This window comes from Acomys minous (genome assembly GCF_964271855.1).
Source record: "Acomys minous genome assembly, chromosome: 13".
NCBI classification, from domain to species: Eukaryota; Metazoa; Chordata; class Mammalia; order Rodentia; family Muridae; genus Acomys; species Acomys minous.
The window spans coordinates 91,437,124-91,457,958 of record NC_140495.1 but is presented as its reverse complement, the minus strand read 5'-3'; the positions used below and the strand labels follow the sequence as shown (position 1 = coordinate 91,457,958).

General features: G+C 40.3%; 1 protein-coding gene across 5 annotated transcripts in view; it reads right to left on the bottom strand.

Annotated features, from left to right (window-relative positions):
* CTNNA3 (catenin alpha 3) overlaps window positions 1-20,835 on the bottom strand; it is a 1,390,227-nt gene that overhangs the window by 1,068,575 nt on the left and 300,817 nt on the right. The gene's annotated exons all lie outside the window — the stretch shown is intronic.

Below are 20,835 nucleotides of genomic sequence, written 5' to 3'. Positions count from 1 at the left end.
TTCAGATTCTGAAGTTCTACAACAGAAAACAGGGGGTAGTTCATAGGTAAAGGTCACAATGGTGGAGAGGTGTCCCCAGTCAGCCATGTACATTATCTTAGTTTCTAATCCTGTTGCTGAAAAAAATTATTGTTGACAAAAGCAAAGGGGAAAAATGGTTCACTGGGCTCAGATTTTCAGGTTTCTGCCCATCATTGCAGGGAAGTCAAGGCAACAGAAATGTGAAACAGATGCTCACATTACAGCCACGGTCAAGGGCAGTCAGCACTGACCTAATGCATTCATGCCAGTATTGATCTCGTTTCCCCACCCCACGCCACCCCAACCCCCCCACTCCCCTACCCCCGCCCCTCACCCCCCACCCCCACCCTGCTCTCTGAGAGTTAGAACTCCTCTCTAGGGAGTGGTGCCACTCACAGTGGGTGGGCCTCTCCACCATAATTAGCATAATCAAACCACTCCCCCATAGACCCACCCACAAGCCAGCCTAGACAACCAGTCACTGACGCTCTTCTCCCAGCTAATGGTAGACTGTGTCAAGATGACAATTAAAGCTAATCATCACACCCATATAAGTCACTACAAATGCTGACACACTGTTAAGTGCATCATCAGGCAGCTTGAATTGCTAATATTCTGTTAACCTATTTTCCATAGATACCAATATTTGCATTTAACTTTCCATTAAAACAAATCAAGTGAATCAAAAACACTAAATTAAACTTTTCACCACTCAACTACCTTTTTCTATTTCATAAATGCTAATAAATCAATCCGATATTTTTCTTTTCTTGACATTTATCCAACAAATAATTGCTAAGCACTAAGCATATACTTAGCCCTTGTGTTAGAATCCAGGAGTACAAATACAAGCAGTCCCACCATAGCCTTGATTTCCTGAAGTTCATGTTATAGGGGAGGAAGCTTATAGACAAATAATAAGCTAGGCAAAATAGAGACAAGTCAGTTTCAGGCAATGAAAGTATGAATGAGACAAGAAGGAAAACGTAATAGTGGCTGGAGTACGGAGGTGCGTTTGTGTAAGCAGTCAGCTCGGGTGTTTCTGTGGATATGACAACTCGAAGTCATTCTCATTGGAAAGTATCACAGAAAAGGGAAAGCTCTACATAATGACGGCTGGCTGACACTGCTCAGGACTAGGTGGTGGGTAGGGGGAAATAAAAACATTTGTCAAGCACTACTTTAACCAAGTGATGTGACATGGGTACACTGTGGCACAAAAAGTGTCTCTTGGGGTACTCTCTAGAGACCCATAAGCCATACCTAATAATGAGAAACAAAACAAGTAAGATCAGCTTGGGAGACATTCCACATCCCACATGGATCCCACATGGACACTATTCAACACGGCAATTTATTGATAAACGGTCATAGACTAGAACAGAACAGGGATGCATGACAATTATACACAAATGCCATTCTCTGGACTAGATCCTAGAACAAAATAAAGGTATTTGTGCCAGCCTTGTAAATCTAAATAAAGGTCATTAGTAGTAGTTAATGGTGACACATCAATGTCATCCTTGTGTTGGGACAAATGTTAAGATGTTGGAGAAACCTAGGAGAAAGGAATTCTGTACACTGTCGTGCTTGCCATGCTTTTTTTTTTAAACAAATATTATTGCTTCCAAAAATTTTCTTAGAAAAAGCTCTCAAGGAGCATCGATGTTATATGCATATCTTTCACAAAAACATCATTTAAAATGTAATAAATGTGATTATTATCTCATTTTTTAAGTGAAAAAGCTTAAGTTTCAAAACACTAAGCATCTTCAGAGAAGGAGCAGAACAAAATGGACACATGTTGTCTTTTCTAGCCTGGTAGTGAGCCTTCACCCTAACAATGTTACATTCTTTCCCATTCTGGAAAATTTTTCTTTGTTACACAAGAATAGAGTCTAGATTTATATCTCTCACAGCCTATAAAGTACTTCTATTTAGCCTCTTATGGAGCATCACAGTTTTGGGTGAAGTTTGTCATTACTAGCCCTGTGTTAACTAAGCAGATACTTAGTGCAAGATGATGAAGAGACTGGTGAAAGAACAGAGATCTAAACTTAGGTCTACTCGTTAAAAACACTGAGGACAGCCAAGGCTACACAGAGAAACTTTGTCTCAAAAAACCAAAAAAAAAAAAAACACACTGAGGATGTTTTTTTTTGCCCCCACAACACCCGGCTTGCCTGGGACAATGTTGCTGGGATTAATATATGGCTTGTGTTACTGTATTTTTAGTTCCTTCCCTTCTGAAAACAAAAGCTGTCTGCTACTCCATGCAGGCTTTTGGAGATTAATGTCTTCACAGACTGTAGGGAGGACAGTTAATGCAACCTTCAACCCACTGCTCATGCTTATTAATAACCCAAGAAAAGACAATTTGTGACTTTCTTGGCCTCCTGTGATTTCCCTTATAACTGGTCTGGGTCCTAGTTTTGGCCCTGACATTAACACTATAGATGGGTAAGTCGCCCTTTCTTTTGGTGTCTGTTTTTCCATTTGTGAAGATGGAGATAATGATCCTTCTGCCAGCCTTCAAGAGACAGCACAAGAACTGAAACAGCCTGCAGCCATGCTGATCCTGAGTGTGCCGATCTCATCCAATCTTAAAAGAAACAACTGGAGTACATATGGGAAGCAGTAAATAATTATAGAAAAATAATGGATCATCCCTTAAATTTTTATCAAAAATGGCATGCAGTGTTTGTCCTGTGATGGTATTGGTGATTTCCATATGCCTGGCTTATAGCAGCACATACTAATATAAAATCACATTGCAAATGACATAAAAATGTAAATCACCTAAAGAACATACTGAACAGAAAGGATGCACAGCCCCTGTGAGAGATACTCAGAAAAGCACTAATGTTCAGAAAGAGCTGCAGAAGACTCTCTGTGAGACAGTGCAATCAGAACACATAGTATGTAATTCCCTCTAAAGCAGCCTGTGCATAATTCTTTATTTAGAACGGCATTGTCAGTATTTAGATGAGAAATGGTGTACATAAATTATTAAAAAAAAGGTTAAAGCTTAATATCTCATTTCCTTTGCTTTGGTGGTGGTTAGGTATATCTTAGTATAAGTCCTGTAATGCTGTAAGGACTTTGGGATTTTTTTTTTAAGTACAAAAGCTCTGCCTTTTGAACATATGCTTTGTCATCCCTACCTAAGGCAATGACAGAATCCTTAATGAGTACCAATACCCCAAATACCAAGCCAGTGAAAACTGCAAGGAACAGGTTCTATAAGCATAGCAAAATTAATACATTAAGACAGTGTATAGAAAGGGAGCAGGGTAGAGATTTCAGAAAGCATTTGAGAAGACCACTGCTCACAAATGACACTGCACATTATATAGTTAATGTGCCAAATATTCTTTGGGATAAATGGCAGTCATTGTTCTAAATTAAATGTTACTATGGGTGTTGGTAGTTACCTTGAGCAATAATACCATGAGTTATACACTGTCTACTTATCTTAATCCCAAACCATGTCAAAATATTTCTTCAATATCAAGGTCATCTGAGGATGTTCCTGGATAGAGGTACACAGAATTCAACTCCTAAAGGACAGACACATACTTAATTATATATATATATTTAATGTGCCAAAATAAAAATCACACACAAGTTTTCCAAGCTAAGAAGACATTAAATGTTTCTATCTGATGAAGAAACCCACAGATAGGATTATAAGAGAAAAGAGAACTTACACATCTATACAAGTGGGTAGAAAAAAACAACATATGAATAACAATCCTGGCAAGGAAAATGAAGTATATGTAGAGATTTAAAGAGCACATAACGTAAAAGCAGGGTCTCTAAACTATTGGTTAATTCAACCATCCGTCCAACAGTTGCTGAGCCTGTATTGCAAGTCAAGCATTATGTTGATGTTAAGTGCTGGGAATGTGAAGAAAAAGACCGAAGTGTAGACAGGCAAAAGAATTTTACAGAAACTGAGAGCTGGAGAAGAGCTAAGCTCTTAGGAGTACTTGTTGCTCTTGCAGAGGACCTGTGTTCAGTTCCCAGCACCAACATGGTGGCTCACAATCTGTAATTCCTGTCCCGGAAGGATCTGATACCCTCTTCTGGCTTCTGTGATTACTGCATGCACAGGACAGATATACACACATGCAGGCAAACAGTTACACACACAAAATAAGTAAATTATAAAAATTGTATACAAACTAAAATAAAGTTACAGCATAGAGGGAAAGCTTCAGTTTAAAGGGGTTAAAGTAAATATTTGAGACAAATTTTGGAGGCATAATTGATAAATAAATTAGCATATATTCAAGGTCTACAATATGATATATACACATACACACACACCGTGCAATGATTTCTGCAATTAAATTCATTAAACCATTCTCATCATACCTCATTACAATGTGTGTGTATATTGAAGAAATGCTTAAGATAATAATACATTATTATCAGCTTTCATTACCAGACTATAATTAGATATCCAGAACATATACATCTTAAAACTATAATTAGTATCCTTTAATTAATTTATTCTCATTTTCTTCATGCCCTACTCCTAGCAACCACAATGAAACACTCTTCTAGAACTTAGATACTTATTAGAATACATACGAAAATGAGGTCATTGTGTATTTGCCCTTTTCTTTCTGTGATCTTGCCTAGCACAGTGTCCTCCAGGTTCATTTGAGCTGTTGCAAATACAGGAATTCAGAGTAAAATGAGTCTTAAACAGTAAGTAGAAGCTGTTCTGTGAACAGTGCAGAAAAAAAACAACAAGCAAAAACAAACAAATAAAAAATAATGTGTGCAGCAGCCTGAAGCACAGAAAGAGGAAGAGCCTGCAGGTTACTGTTACAGAGAAAACCTGAGTAAGAAATGCAGCTAGGAGACACGTCACATGTTATGCCCAAGAACTCTGAAAGCAACAAGATCACTTGGGTGTTTTGAAGAGGCCTTTGACAATAGCCACTTGAACAGATTAAAGAGGATGACATTGCAACTAGGGAGTCCAGGCAATAATCCAGCTGTAGATGAGAAACAATGAGTGTCTAACCCTGGACAGGATCACCAGGCTAAAGCAGGAAGGAACCATGCAATACTTCTGAGGTCAAAACACTAAGATTTGGAGAGTAGACAGTATTTAACGGTGTCTAGAAAATGGCGTCCATGGTTGGCTGTAGACACAGAAATGAATTCACCAAGATGGAATCGTGATGAAAAGAATGCATTTGTAAGAAAAAGGATGATGTACACATATGGAAATGTGCTCATATGTTCATCAAAAGATACAAAGATGTCAACAACAGCCTGTTCCAACAGTTCTAAACTGGAAACAAAGCAATGAGAGTCAACAGAATGTGCTACATTCAAGAGAGTGAAAAAAAAAAAACCCACACAGGAGTATGTGTTGCTTGATTCTATCTATATACAGTTTTGACTCAGACAACATGAATTTAGAGCAGAAATCAGAATGGTGATTGTTCTTAAGGAGTGATCAGAGAAGAAATCTAGCTCTGCTAATCGTTTCTTTTTCTAGGTGCTAAATACACAGGTGTCTATGGGAAATTTTCATTGAACTACATTCTTTGGAGCTGTATGTTTTTCTGAATATATGCTGTAACTTAGTAATTATAAGTTTATATAAGGGCTAGCAAGATGGGTCAATGGGCAAAGGCCCTTGTCATTAAGCCTAATGACCTAAGAACAGATTCCTACAAATTGCCCTCTGATCTACAGAGAGAGAGAGAGAGAGAGAGAGAGAGAGAGAGAGAGAGAGAGAGAGAGAGAGAAGCATGCATACTAATCCCACACAACAAATACATAATTGTAATAAAATTGTAAAGTTGAAGGACCAAACATGTTAGTAAAGCTAACCAGTAACTACAAAGTGCTTTCTCTTAGCAAATAACACTGGTGCAAATTACCTATGGACCTGGCCTGCTGATTACATTTTTTCCATGTTAGGGGGATTTTAAGAAAAGTGGATACGCAGTCCACTTTCTGCCTGGTTAGAGGGCTTATATTATTAAAAGAAAAAGAAAAAAACCTGACTGCTTGAAAATAAACACAGAAAGAGAAAGCTCCTTTGTGCTGACAATCAAAAAGGTCAAAGCTAAAAGATCTTCACAGGGGATGACTCTGAGTGCCCTCACACAATGCTGCACTTCAGAGGCTTGGAGAAAACTCCCTGCTAAGCTGTGTCTCTGCCCATGAAGAGTACCTCAGCAGATCTTCTGCTGGGCAAAGTGGAACTACATGCAAATTCTCACATTTCTCTTCCTGGCGTTCCAAGGAAGCTTTGGAAGCTGATAAAGCCACTCTGGTAATGGGGAGGGGAGAAGGCAGCTAAGAAAGAGCAGTGTTTGTTTTCTTGAGATTAGGAAGCCACCTAGCTAGAAAGCCTGTGTACTCTTTGCTATTCGGATTCTGTGTGCAGTTGGCTTCCCTCCCCTGTCTTCCCTCTGCCAAGACACCACATGCTGACTACTTCATTGGTCACTGGGCAGCTTCATGTTCTATTGGAAGACAAACCGGTGTAAATGCATGCTGATTTAAATGTTTTTCTCCAACATAAATCAGGAGATGGGAATATTCGACCATGACTGACCTGAGGGACAGAAGATATTGAACAAGAACAGATGGCAAAGAAAAGAAGATTTTGAGAAAAACCGGGTTTCCGGCATTTTATACTCAAGACATCATTAAGCAGCAGAGAGAGCAAGTTAGAGAGCTGGCTCAGCCTGTTAAGGGCTCTGGCTTCTCCTCCAGAGGTCCTAAGTTCAAATCCCAGCAGCTACATAGTAGTTCACAATATCTATAATGGGATCTGATGCCCTCTCTGGAGTACAGATATACATAAAAATAAAAGCACTCATATACATAAATAAGCAGCAGAGAGAGCCTTCTTCTGCCAGTCTATTCTATATTATATTAGTAGGTCAGACTCCATAAAGGGGAGAATAAAAGAAGTGATCATATTCAAATAGGCAAATGGAAAGCTGTTGGGTAGTAGTATTAAATAAATCTCTAAAGTATGTATAAGGGGCCCTTAATGCACCTTGGATAGCTGAAAGACAACAGGGTGAACACTAACAACTTCAAATACAGCAGAACTTGTTTGTCTGTGTCCTTAGACAGGATGCTCTCAGACTCAATACTCTCATGACTCCTGTTTCCAGGCAGGTTAACCATCCCTTATGGCTATATAGTAGTCTATTCTGTTCAACATATTTCCAGAGATTCCTTCTGAAGGAATCCTATGGGGAGATGTCAGAACTGTTTTTAATGCCTATTTATAAAAAAAAGAAAAGAAAGAAAAGAAAAGGATAATTGTACAAAGGCACATACAAAGCAAAACCAATGATAGCAATTGTTCATTTTGGGGGGATTTTGTTTGTTTGTTGGTTGGTTGGTTGGTTGGTTGTTGGTTGGTTTTTTTGACACAGGGTTTCTCTGTGTAGCCTTGATTGTCCTTGACTCACTTTGTAGACTAAGCTGGCTTGAACTCACAGTGATCCCCCTGCCTCTGCCTCCTGAGTGCTGGGATTAAAAGCATGTGCCACCACACCCAGCAGCAATTGTTCTTAGACCATCAACCTGTTTGAGTTCCCAGGGAGCTTCCTTTACCCAAACATTCAATTGCTTTCTCATTCATGGGCCAGGCTGTGGATGAGATTCAAGACTGGACCATGTCTCCATATACATTTTCCTCAACATTATTTCTATCTGTTGTCAGCAGCTTTTAACATCTGGTCTCAAAGACTTGTCAAGAAACAAAAAGACTTTATTTATGTCCTATCCTTCTGTGGTAACTCAACAGAAAACAGACAAAGGAAAATAATTGTCATACCTAGAATGACTCAGGTTACAAACGCATTTCTTTAACTGAGCTGGAGAATAGGATTGATGAGAAAGCCTAAGGTGAGAATAGGAGATGGAACCGGACAGGATGTTTTAGGACAGGGAGATGAAAGCAACACTTTCAGAAATGTCCAGTACTCCTATTGGCAGTCGTGTCCTTGCGCTCAGGGATGACAGGAGGGCGTTCTGGTTTCCAGTTTGTTGTTTTCTCTTCTCCTAAGGGAGTATAGTACATCTACCTGGAAGCCATACCTAAGGATGTGGAAAACATTAAGGCCTCGTGGGTGGGCAAACTAGAGTAAGCACCTCCTCATGCCTCACCCCAGATCCTGCTGCAAAGCTCCCAAGTGATGGCACTCCGTGTCCCTCATGCTGTTCCCACATGCTGCCTTCTTTCTGTCCCCTAGGCTCTGACCTACCAATCTATGACAAAGTTCCTTCTAAAACTCACCCTCTAAGGCCAGGCGTGGTGGTGCACGCCTTTGATTCCAGTACTCGGGAGGCAGAGGCTGTGAGTTTGAGGCCATCTTGCTCTACAAAGCGAGTCTAGAACAGCCAAGGCTACACAGAGAAACCCTGTCTCAAAAAAAAAAAAAAGCGCCTCATCTTCTGTGGTGCACAGATTTCATAGGAGATGAGGAAGGACCCAGAGCACTAATTCGTTGGAAGCTTTGTGTCACTATGACCAGAAGATGCCCTAATTCCTGAATTAGAGCCTGCCTGAGGCAAGAGTGCAACCGTCCATGAAACTCACAGGCTCCCCCTTCTCCCCATTTCACTGAGGCCAAAACTATTGCTTGAAACTGAAGTGTGTGGTCAAAAAAAAATGTCATAGATACATGAGAGAAAGAGTGAAAATAGATACACTCAACTTGAACAAAAAAACATTCTAAATATAACCTCTTAGTAATGCTTGCCTAATGGTTGCTTTTCCAGGAGAAACTTTGGTTGGCTTTTTAGTTTCAACAGGCTTGAAACACCTGCTCTAAGGTGGTAAGTTAAAGCCAACACTACAAATAACCGATGTTTATTCTAAGCAGGAGGCTTGAATAGGACAGATGTTAGTAATAGGGCGTGGCAAGGCCCAGGCGCACTATAAACTATTGACTTGCATTTGGAAGCATTCAGGTCCAAACTGGCAAAGCTAAACAAAATCCCTTGGCCTCTGCTTTGAAATATTAGCCCTGATATTTGCCTCACTAATGCAGTCCACTCTGTGCTTTATATTCATAGCATATTCATACTTGACCTTGGGAAAGATTGGAAAAATAGGTAATACATACACATCCCTGGGCCCAGTGAACCTACAGTAAGTAAGTAAGTAAGTAAGTAAGTAAATAAATAAATAAATAAATAAATAGTAGGCAGGTGGCGTATTTCCAAGTCAGAAAATCAGATGCATTACAATGGAAATAGCAAGAGCTGACCATAACTACAAGGTCAGAATTTCGATGCAAAAGCCCTCCAGTCATAGGCAATTTCAGGTAGAATAATTAACCTAACTTCAGCTACAAAATGAGAAAATAATTCCAACTTTCCAGGGTATTAATGACGTTAAATGGTTCAATGCAAAACACCTTTCCCATATCGCCTTGCTTGATATAATTCTATGAACAAACTCCAGCCCGTCTTGCCTCCCGAAATGTTTCTTCCTGTCTTCTCAGGCAACCGTGGGTATGGGGTTTAAATTGATGGGTATTTTCCACCTTTTCATGCTCCAAATGCACAGCTAAGTTTGGAGATCAAAATAAACATGCCTAAAATAGAAATTGTTTTTTCCCTGTACACACTTCCCCTTGTCTCGTTGAGCCCGAATGGTCCCGACTGTCAGCTGATGCATATGAAGCCATGAGAAGCAGCCTTGATACTTCTCCTTACATTATTCTCCACTGAGTAGCTGTTTCCTTGTCCTTAGTAGAGCACAAGTTTGGGGGAGAAATGAGTATTTTATTCCTATAAAAACGTGTAAACACAGGGGAAAAAAGGATACAGGAAGGAAAACTTTGATAAGAACACAGTCTTGTTTTAATCATATTGATCTTTGCCCTGTAATTTCACCCAAGAGAACTTTTTAAAATTAAAATCTGATCTCCGGTCACCAGTTAACAACTTCCCAGTGGATACTATAAAGTATGGTAGGTCAAGCTCACGCGTGCTACGGCTCAAGTGTTTATTGATTACGAATGCTCTCCCCCTAGCTTTACTTCTTCCTTTTCCAACAGTTAGACACCCTCCCCTCCCACCATACCATTGTCACATGAGGTTCTAGGGATGTTTGCATGAGCTGGGCTCTCATCTTCCCTTTTACCTTCTGGAACTGGCCTGTTCACGCTCCGAACTCTCTTGGATTCTCATACCACATTTTCTCATGCATAGAGCCCATATTATACACCCTTCTTCCACAGCACACCTTAGCACATGGTATCAAGCCACTGCTTTCTGCTGTACTTCTGTCTTAATGCACCTATGTCTCCCACCAGATTGGTTCACTGGGGCCCAAATACTCCAGTGCCCCCATGGACGAGGCACAAGAGTAGCTCCAAGTCCTAATGAGCTAGTAATATCCATTACTACCCGTAAGGAAATGAGAACACTGTGAGAGTTACTGGTAGAAGATGATAATTTACCTATCCACAAAGCAAAATTCCTAATCTTGGAAAATTATAGTTGTGATTATAACTATTTTTTTAAAGGTAAGCTCTGCTAAGCATAGAAAGGAATTGTTTTAACTGTGTTCCAAGTGAGGTTAATGAGATCTGTTTATAAACTATCCTTGAAAATGTTCTGGCCAAGGCCTCTTTTCAGAAGCTCATGATGACAGCTTTTGGCACTGGCATACAACAGCATCATTCAGACTTTACTGCTGTAAGGCAGTGCTAGAAAATACCCACTTTCTAGCCTATTCTGTAACAGGAAGCAAGGCTTTGAACCAAAGGTAGATAAAGATGCCCCACAATGGGTATGTTATTTAAAAGCCAACTTGGTGTTCCTGTGTTAATGACTTAGGCCAACAATCTTGCCATGACTGGCTTTCAGTAAGTATCTACACAGTGCAATTGGACTGCTATGAGAAAATACAAAGTGAAAGTTAGTACCTAGCTCTGCAGTCTGATTTCTCCCAGAAATCGTTAGTTAGATGTAAAGAGAACTAGATAAGAACTAACCTAGGAAACATAACATATAGAAAGGATATGCCTTGTAGAGTAGGGAATATTTCTAATTATGTAGGTAAGAGATCCCTATGATAACGGGAAGGAGAGTCTGTTGGCTTGCTAACTGCCTCAAACATGAGCTGTGAAAACCTGAGCTCCTCCCACCCACTACTTCCAAAGTGAATGGTATTCATTCCAGTTGTTCAAGCCAAAAGAAAATTGCTTTCATTTCTAAATGTCTCTCTCTTATATGTCATATTCAATCTGTCAGGGAAAAAAAACTATTCGTTATCTTCACTTACTCAAAATTTAATCTATTGCTTCTTATTTCAAACCAACCTATGTCATTTTGCGCTCCTTCCTCAATATTCTATGTGGTGGTTTGAAAGAGATGTATGCCTCGCCCCATATTCTCAGGCATTTGAATACTTGGTCCTGACTTGGTGGTGTGGTTTAGGAGGCACAGGAGGTGTGGCCTTGTTGGGGGAAGTGTGTCACTGCAGGTGGGCTTTGAGAGTTAAAAACTCAAATTTGTCCACTCTGTAGACCTTGCCTGAAATTCGAGTGCTTAGCTGCTTCAATCAAAATGTTGGCCTAAGGCCATGCTTCCCTGCCACAATGATCAACTCTTATCCCTCTGGGACCACAGGCCCCAAATGAACCCTTTTTTCTATAAGTTGCCTTGATCATGGTGTTTTATCACAGCAATGAAAAAGTAACTAGTGCATTCTCTATGCTCACTGATACCTTGCCCCATAGGCCTCCTAGCTATTTTTCCAAGAATCCAGTCATGTCTGTCACTTGGGACTTTCCATTGTTGGCATGCTGTTCCAGACCTATGAGTGGACTCACCCTCTCACTACTATCATATTCATTCATTCATTCATTGGTTCATTCATTCATTCATTCAATTGGCATGTGGATAGGTGCACACGCGTGATATCACTATGGAGGGCAGAAGACCCTTGCAGGTGTTGGTTCTCTCCTTCAACCATATGCATCCCAGGGACTTCACTCAGCTTTTTATATCCCCTCTCCTTGTATAATTTTCTTTTTACTATTCATATTAATATATGCTATAGTTATTACTTTTGATGAATTTTTCAATAGAATGCAGGTTTCATGAAGGTACATGGCAAAATATTTATCTGTTTAATAAATGAACTAGAAGTAATATTTATCTAAACAGTAACTGATTAAGACTATGCAGTTTAAAAATTCAGAGTATCTTAATTATACAGAAAATAATGTCCTCTCTTAGGATGATAAAAATGCCAAACAACACTTAGAGATCAAAGACAGACAAGTGGTATAAAAACTGTGGAACAAACTCCCCGCTCCATCTGACATTTCACTCTAGAGGTTTAAGGAAGTGTGTCACTGTACCTCAAGACTTAGCTGTAGTCCTGATCTCAGTCATCTTTAATGCTCACCCCAAGGGTCATGGAAGCTGATGAACTCACCACAAGACAACCCAACAGCTAGGTAGCTGGGTGTGCTTTTGCTTCAGAAGATGGCTGACATGAAAGCCTATGCCCCAAGCTGATAAAAGTTTGCCTCTTCAAGAACTATATACAGAAAAGTATACAGTGCTGCACACCTGTAATCCTAGTTACTTCAGGGGGAAAGCGGGAGAACTATGAATCTGAGGCATGCCTAGATGAGTTAGGGAGACCCTGTCTTCAAAGTTAAAGAACTCTGCACAGAGCCTAGATCTTCCACATGCAGAGTGATCCCTGTTTAATTTCGCCAGTTTAAATACTCGTGTGTCTAGGAATGGCTTCAGTCCGCCCATGATGCATAAGATAAATTAGCATTCTCACACTCTAGAGACAAGTATGAATTTAGCACCAAATGGAATCAGTAGATGACTAAACACTAGGGTTTTTTTTCCCTCCTCTCTTGTTTCTGTCATAAATACAACAGATGCAAGATGCTGGAATGTGAACAACCCCAGAAGGTTGATGTTTGCCTCTAATGCAGAAATAACCCATTCAAAATTTCATTCCACACAGCATGCCAGAGCTAGCAAGAACTCCTTAGTTCCTTTATTGCCATTAGGAGGACTTTATGACTAAATGTATCACAGAAGTCTCCATAGTTCAATGAAGCATATGGCTACCTTTGATGTTAAAGATTACCAAATACATTCTATAAATTTATAATAATAGCACCTAAGCCCAGTATAAATTGCTGCCACATCAGTGATTTGGAATAGCTCGGGATGTATCCCGAGCATCAGTCAAACTTACAATACACAAAGGTGTGAAACACAGCTTTATAAAAGATAAGTTGAAGGCCGGAGAGTTGGCACAGCAGTTAAGAGCACTTAGTGTTCTTACAGAGGACCTAGGTTTGGTTCCCAGCACCCACAAAGTGGCTCACATCCATCAATAACTCCAGTTCCAAAGGTCCCAACACCCTCTTCTGAATTGTGCAGGCATGGTATGCATACATGCAGGTGAAACAATCACTTGTATAAAATAAATAAATCTAATTTAAAAATTGAGACAAGTTCAGAGGGCATAACTGCTTTTGCATTATGTAGAAAAGCAAAGTTCTTCCCAGGAGAGAAACAGCACTCTTCAATCTCACCTCTTTTAAGGCATAGCATGCAGGAAAAAGAACAGCTCCTTATCATAAGATAGCTGGGCACCTATCATATGTTATGGAGGAGACAGAATTCCTGCCACCCTGTTGAGCGTTGAATTTTCATTCGCATTTTTTCCAATGTTAGACATGTAAGGAACACATACTCAGAGATGGTCAATTTCAGTTAAGAAAATAAATAACTTCTACTTGATCAAGGAAATCTGTAAAATACCCAATTGATATCAAGCTTAATGACTAAAGACTGAATGCTTTCCTCCTGAGACAGAAACAGGGGCCTTTTCACCATCACCATTTAACACTGTACTGGAAGTAGTGCTCAGATAACTTGGGATAAAGACATAAGAGATGATCAGTTTGGAAAAGAGATGATAAAAACATCTTCTACTTGTTGATAATGTAAGCTTGCATATAAAAATTCTCAAGAAAAAGTACATACACAGTAAAGATAATAAGGATGATTGGTAAGACTGTGGGTTGTAAGATAATATTAAGTATCAATTGTACATATACACACATATGGTGTGTGTGTGTGTGTGTGTGTGTGTGTGTACTTTTAAACAACTATTTTTATTTTGGGTCCCTTAAATCTCTTTCTCCCTACTCCACCAATCCCTTCCAACATCCCAACACCAGGTAGGAGAGAAAGAAAATTAGTGGGGCGAGGAGGCATAGTTTTCACTAGCTACTTCCTGCTGTTTAGGGTCATTGGGTTCCATGGGCAAGTCCAATCCTCACTTCAGGATATCTCTGACTTCTCATCACACTGCATCAATAGCAATCAGGAGCAGCCGGAGGGAAGCACTAGCAGCCTTCTTCTTTCTTAGAGGCCCCAGTCTCTCTTTGGGTCTGGCTTTTATCCCCACTAATAAAGATCATGCCCCCCCACACACATGAGGTGGTTTACAGCTGGCAAACATCATGTACCCTCTCGGGAGGCAGTTATCAGCTGTGGACAAACTGGAGCGGCCTCCATATCCCACATCTGGCACTAAAACAAAAGCATGTTTACATATAACTAAAACTTCCACAACGTGTGTGTGTGTGTGTGAGAGAGAGAGAGAGAGAGAGAGAGAAGAGAGAGAGATTGATTTTAAATCCCAAATTGAAATCAGGGAAATAATTTCAACTATAATAAAAGAATGATAGAGTTAACAAAAGTACACTGAAATAATCTAAGTGTGATCATTAAAGAAATTTACTAGGATGTAGGTAGATGAAAGAAGAGTGTATATGTTTTGGAAGATAACATGTTTATAATAGCAATGTAACCCAAGCAAAAATACAGGTTCAAGGCCATCCCTATCAAAACTCAATAGGGTTTTCCATTTTGTTCTGCTTTGCAGAATTGAACAGGATGATCCTCAATTTTATTGGGAAATGTAAGGGACCAAGAATAGCTAAAATAAGTTTACAAATAAGAAAAAATGTTGGGGGAATATCCAGTTCAAAACTTATTACAAGGGCTGGAGATGTGGCTGACAACATGCTTTCTTGAACTCCACAAATAACAAAAACTTACTACAAAAAAACCACAGTGTTACAACATAAGACAGATACATAGACCCATGTAATATAATCCAGAGTCAGATAAAATCCTTAGATTAGTGGTTGGAATTTTCAGCAAGGGTGCATAATGACAAGTCAATGAAGAAAGAACAACGTTTTCATGCAGTGGTGCCAAGACAAACGAGTATCTGTAAGCAAAGGAAAGAACTTGACTCCTTATAACACACACACACACACACACACACACGGGAAAGGCTATCACAGTCTTTAAGAGCTAGATCTATAAAACTCCTAGAAGAAAACATGAACCCAATCCTTTGTCACTTTGAACTCAACAATGGTTTCTCCAGTGTGACAACAAAAGCACAGACAACAGCAAAACCACAAAGTAAACGTTGACACCAAAAACCTGCTTCAATGCATACTACTTAAAAAGGGGAAAGGCATCACAGAGAATGGCGAAATGATTGTATAAGCCATATATGTCACAAGGACCTTAGATCTAGAACATGAGATAATGAAAATAAAACCACAGTGGTTTTAAAAATCTTAAAGTAGGTGAAAAATGAAAGAACCACACAACAAAATTTCTGAGCTACATCAAGAAAAGTTAGGTATACAGTATATTATGCCTACACGAAGAAAGAAAAGGGGGGCTGACAAGATGCTTGGTGGGTAAAAAGACCCATGTAAGTATAAGAGCCTGAGTCTGAGCCCTGGAGCCCATACAGAGGTGGGAGGAGAGAACTGACTCCACAAAGTTGTCCGTTGACCTCTGCACAGGCCCTTTTACAGGCATGCCCTCCCATACACAAAATAATAAAGTAATTTTTAAAGTGAAATTGTCTGAATCAAGTGTATTATATGAGACAAGATGTGTAGTCTCCAACCCATAATAATCTGAGACAGTGGTTGGCTTTGGTAGTTCCTGTATAAAAAAAAAATAATAATCAGAGTGATATCTTCTACTCAGTCCTAGTTTAAATGGGAGTCTTTTTATTAATACTATCTGACAGATACACAAATAGAGCAGAAGAAAAAAGTTGATGTTAGCAAATTGCTTTATTGTCTGACACTTATTTTATTACAGTCCAGGCCCAGCAGCTTTGTGACTTAAATGTAAATTCCATCTCATCCGCATCGGCTCATTTATTGGAGCTGAAGCCCTCCTTCCTTGGAGTCAGGTCCTTCTCTGCTCTCATTTGCCAGTTCATCTCTGTGCAGTGGGGCTCTCATTACCCTGGGCCCTGCCAACGGCAGAGTGTGCGCTGTGAATCCATTGGTGTTTGACAGACTTTCACATCTGGTCCTATTGCTTTTCAGCCTGCACAGTTTCTCCCTGAGCAGAAAAAAGTACCTATGAGCAACACCCTCACCAAGATGAAACAGGAAGGCTAGGGGGTGAACTGGGTCTTCATAGCTTTTTCTCTTGCAGGATGAGGCATTTCTCTTTCTTTTATTTTTATGAATAACAGTTTATGGGTGGTGAACGTCTAGGCAAGCATCTGCACTGACTTCAGTAGTCCCTCAGCCTTTAATACCAAAGGGAAAAACTCCTCACATTTCTCCACACAGTATTAGTGACCTCATAGCCATCTCTGGCTTCTGTCTCTCCAGTGCTAAGACATCCAAGAAAGTTATTTCAAGTGGTATTTATGGTACAGCCATAAAGAGACCCTGGATCACAATTCTGCTAGCCTTGGAATCATAGCAGTTCCATTGAGATTTAAGCTGGAGTGATGCTCTGGCCTTCTGAGGATGAAGTTGATGGCTGAAGCAAGGATCATGCATTAAAAACAAAAGCAGAGGCAGTATGGCCACATTGGGCCATTTGCAATATGGCCTTACTAAAATATATAGCCTTGATTTTCTGAAACAGCAGTGGTATAGCTTCTAGCTTTCTCCTGTTCTCATCAGATAATTTGTATATGAATATAGCATGTTAGTTATATGAGCATGCATAATTCATATTAAATATGTTTGCTGTTTCATTAATTTTTAAGGTCAGTATACAAAGTAACAGGCTTCATTAGTGCATTTTTGTACACATCATTCTTTGTTCTCATTCATCCCTTCCTCCACTGTGCCATCTCCTAGCTCTGTAAGCATTTTTCCCTCATAGGCTGGGAACCACCGTTTCAGAGTGAGCAGTGATTTCCCCATGTGGCTCCTGCCTTATCTAATTAGTCTTACTATTTTTCACATCCTCATCAATGTTATTTTGCATACTCACTTTTAGCATAGTTTATGTTTAAGAAATGATATTTTCCCTTGAAAAGTTGTAAGTTATTTTAGACTTAATTTGGCCCTCTTTACGTCTCTGGTTAGGGGTATTCCCCTCAGTTTCCCCTCAAGGAGCCACAGGTGGTCTTTTATACAACTGCCCTGTGAAGGGCTAGAGCAATGGCTCAACAGCTAAGAGCATGTACTGCTCTTGAGGAGAGCCTGAACTTGGTCACAGCACCTACATCCATCTGGTGGCTCACAACCATCAGGGTGGCTGACGCCCTCCTGTGGTCTTTGCAAGCACCTGCACACACATCCGCCAACTCACAATCACACACACACACATACATATAATTAAAAATAAATATTTTTTAATGAGTGCTGAGGTAGTGGTTGAAGAGGAGGAACAAAATAGGAGAGGGAGTGCAGAGGGAAGTGGAGTGGAGATGAGACCTGGGGAGAGCATGGGCAGGAGGACAGAAGGCCTGAGGAGAAAAAAAGAAACTGTGGGTGGGGCAAGTATGTGACGAGCTGGAGACCTGAGTCAGAATAGGCCTCTGGGGGGGATATGAGGAGGCTCAAGCTGAGACTGGTGTCTCCTCACAGCAATTGAAACCCTAAGATAATATACTGTGAGGAAAGGAAGGGTGGAGTTGGGAGGAAAGAATGGAAGGGGCTACGACCAGGATGTAAAGTGAATAAATTAAATTAATATAAAAATAAAGACATGATGGAATGTATGAATTACAGACTCAATAATAAAAAACTTAATGAAAATTCTTCATTATAGATATACAGGGAATGGCCTTTCTACTATGAAAATTAAAAGGGAAACTGAAAGATGAAGATCAGACATAGGGACAGCAAGGCAGTAGGACAGAAGGCCTGCAGAGAAAAGAGAGACTGTGGGTGGGGGCATCGCTGTGACAAGCTGGAGACCCAAGTCAGAACAGGCCACTGAGAGGATATGAGGGGAACTCTAGCTGGGACTCCTAGTAGCAAGGGCCATTGAGACTGAAGAGGACACCCTCTAACTAGATGAGGAAAACATCAACCCGCACACAAAAACTTTTTTCCAAAACTTACCCTGGCTACAAGACGCACAGGCATAAAGGTTGAGCAGATACGGCAGAGAGTGAGGGAATGTCCAGCCAATTCCTGGCCCAACCCAAGGCTCACCCTATGGAAGAGGGTCAACCACGGATGACACTATTAACAACACTCTGCTGTGCTCGCAGACGATGCTGCCCTCTGATAGGCTCCACCCAACAGCAGTTCAAAACAGATGCTGAGACTGTGGAGTCTGAAGCACCAACCAAGGGCCATGCAGACTGGACCTAGGTCCTCTACACAGATGTGGCCAATGAGCAGCTCAGGCTTCATGTGGGTCCACTGGTAAAGGAAGCAGGGGTTGTCTCTGACATGGACTCTGCTGCCTGCTTTTCAGTCACTTCCCCCTGATGAGACTGCCTTGTGAGGCCACAGGGGAAGAGGAAAAACTCAGTCCTGATGCAACCTGATTAGCTGGGTTGGGTGGGTAGGGGGCTCCCCTTTTCAGAGAAATAGGGGAAGGCAGAGTAGGAAAGGAAAGGAAGGGTGGAATTGGGAGGAAAGAATGGAAGGGGCTATGACCAGGATGTAAAGTGAATAAATTAAATTAATATAAAAATAAAGGCATGATGGGACTATGAACTGCCCTTTTTCTAAGCTTTTAGTTTCTCCACTCTGGAAGTATAAGATCTCGCTGGTGTCCACAGATCCTATCAGCAGTTTCAATTTTCCAGCAGTGGTTCTCAACCTTCCTAATGCTGCTCCCCCTTTAATGTAGCTCCTCGTGTTGTGGTGACCCCCAATCATAAGATTATTTTCATTGCTACTTTATAACTGTAATTTTGCTACTGTTATGAACTGTAGTGTAAATATCTGCTTTGCAGGATATATGATATATGAGCCCTGTGGTTGACCCTCAAAGAGGTAGCTACCCAAAGGTTGAGAATTCTGTTCTAGACAGAGTCTTGTAAATGGCTTTGTAATTAAATGTCTACCTGACTCTGACTACTGTAGCCTAGCGATCTCATGGTCACTAGTCACAAGCTTTTCTCTTCCTTTAAAAGTCAGTGTTTCCTCCACCTCCACAACTGCAGAACCAGCTGATCTGAGTGGGCATTTGACTTCACAGTTTCTGAAAACTGGCAAAGGAAAGCTAAGAGTGAGCCAGTGAGATGGCTTAGCCGGTAAAGGCATTTGCTGTGTTTGCCTTATGACCTGAGTTAAACCCCCAAAACCCACATAAAGGTAGAAAGAAAGAACCAACTCCACACCACTGTCCTCTGGCCTACACACACACACACACACACACACATACACACACACACACACACACACACACACACACACACACACATACACACACACACACACACACACACACACACACACACACACTGTGCTGTGTGTGCCCATGCACACACATCATGAACTAATAGAAAATTATTTTTAAATGTTTAAGGAAAAACATCACTATTTTTGATACTAAGGATATAATAATTTCTATAGTTGACTACATAATAAGGTGGGGTAACATTCTTACATTTATGGTATAATTTTTTAAAATACTCGTACAGTGTTTGCCCTATTATATGTAGAAAACAGTGGTTTGTAATAGCAACCATTGTCTTTTCTCTCTACTATTTCTCTTTTTCATCTCAGTTCCAGAAAAGTAGGAGATCAATGAAACCTTCAATAGACAGAATTATCTACATTTGGTATTACTGTATATGATTACACTGTACATTATTAAAATGTATTTAACGTATTTAAATTGAGTAATATACGTTAAGGCTCTTACAGTAATGCATGACACACAGTTAAGTGCTCCGTTGGTGTTTCCTATTAGTTGATTCTTGAAACCATGCATAATTCATTCAAAAGCAGAACTCTGCATGTAAGGGGGAAACCACACAGGCTGGCAAAACAGCTCAGTGAGGAAGGGGCTTCCTGCACAGCCTGGTGGCCTGAGTTCAACCCCTGGGACCCACATGGAGGAGAAAAAGAACAGACTGCTAAATCTGCCCCTTGACACAAGCACGTTATAGCACACACATTCCAACAAACTAAATTTAATTTTTCTTTGGCTTTTCTTATTTCTTTTTAAACCATTTTTCTGTACCAGTTACCCCTTCCCAGCCATACTGACCGCTGTACTTTGGGGATGTTCATACTACACAAATGGGATGAAAATATTTGGAACCAAAGCAGATATTTGAAGGGAATGACTCTCTGAGCTATGATGATCATGTGACTACAGCAAGAAACCGTGGTGCTGTTTTATCTGCTTCCTGTTGATGAAGCCGGTGCTGCTCCAAGATGTGTGTCTGTGTGAGGAGTAATGAGGAAAGATAACTTTGTCTTCCCTCCAGCCTCCCTTTGATTATGCATTACATCATCATTCTTGATGTGAAGATGCCTT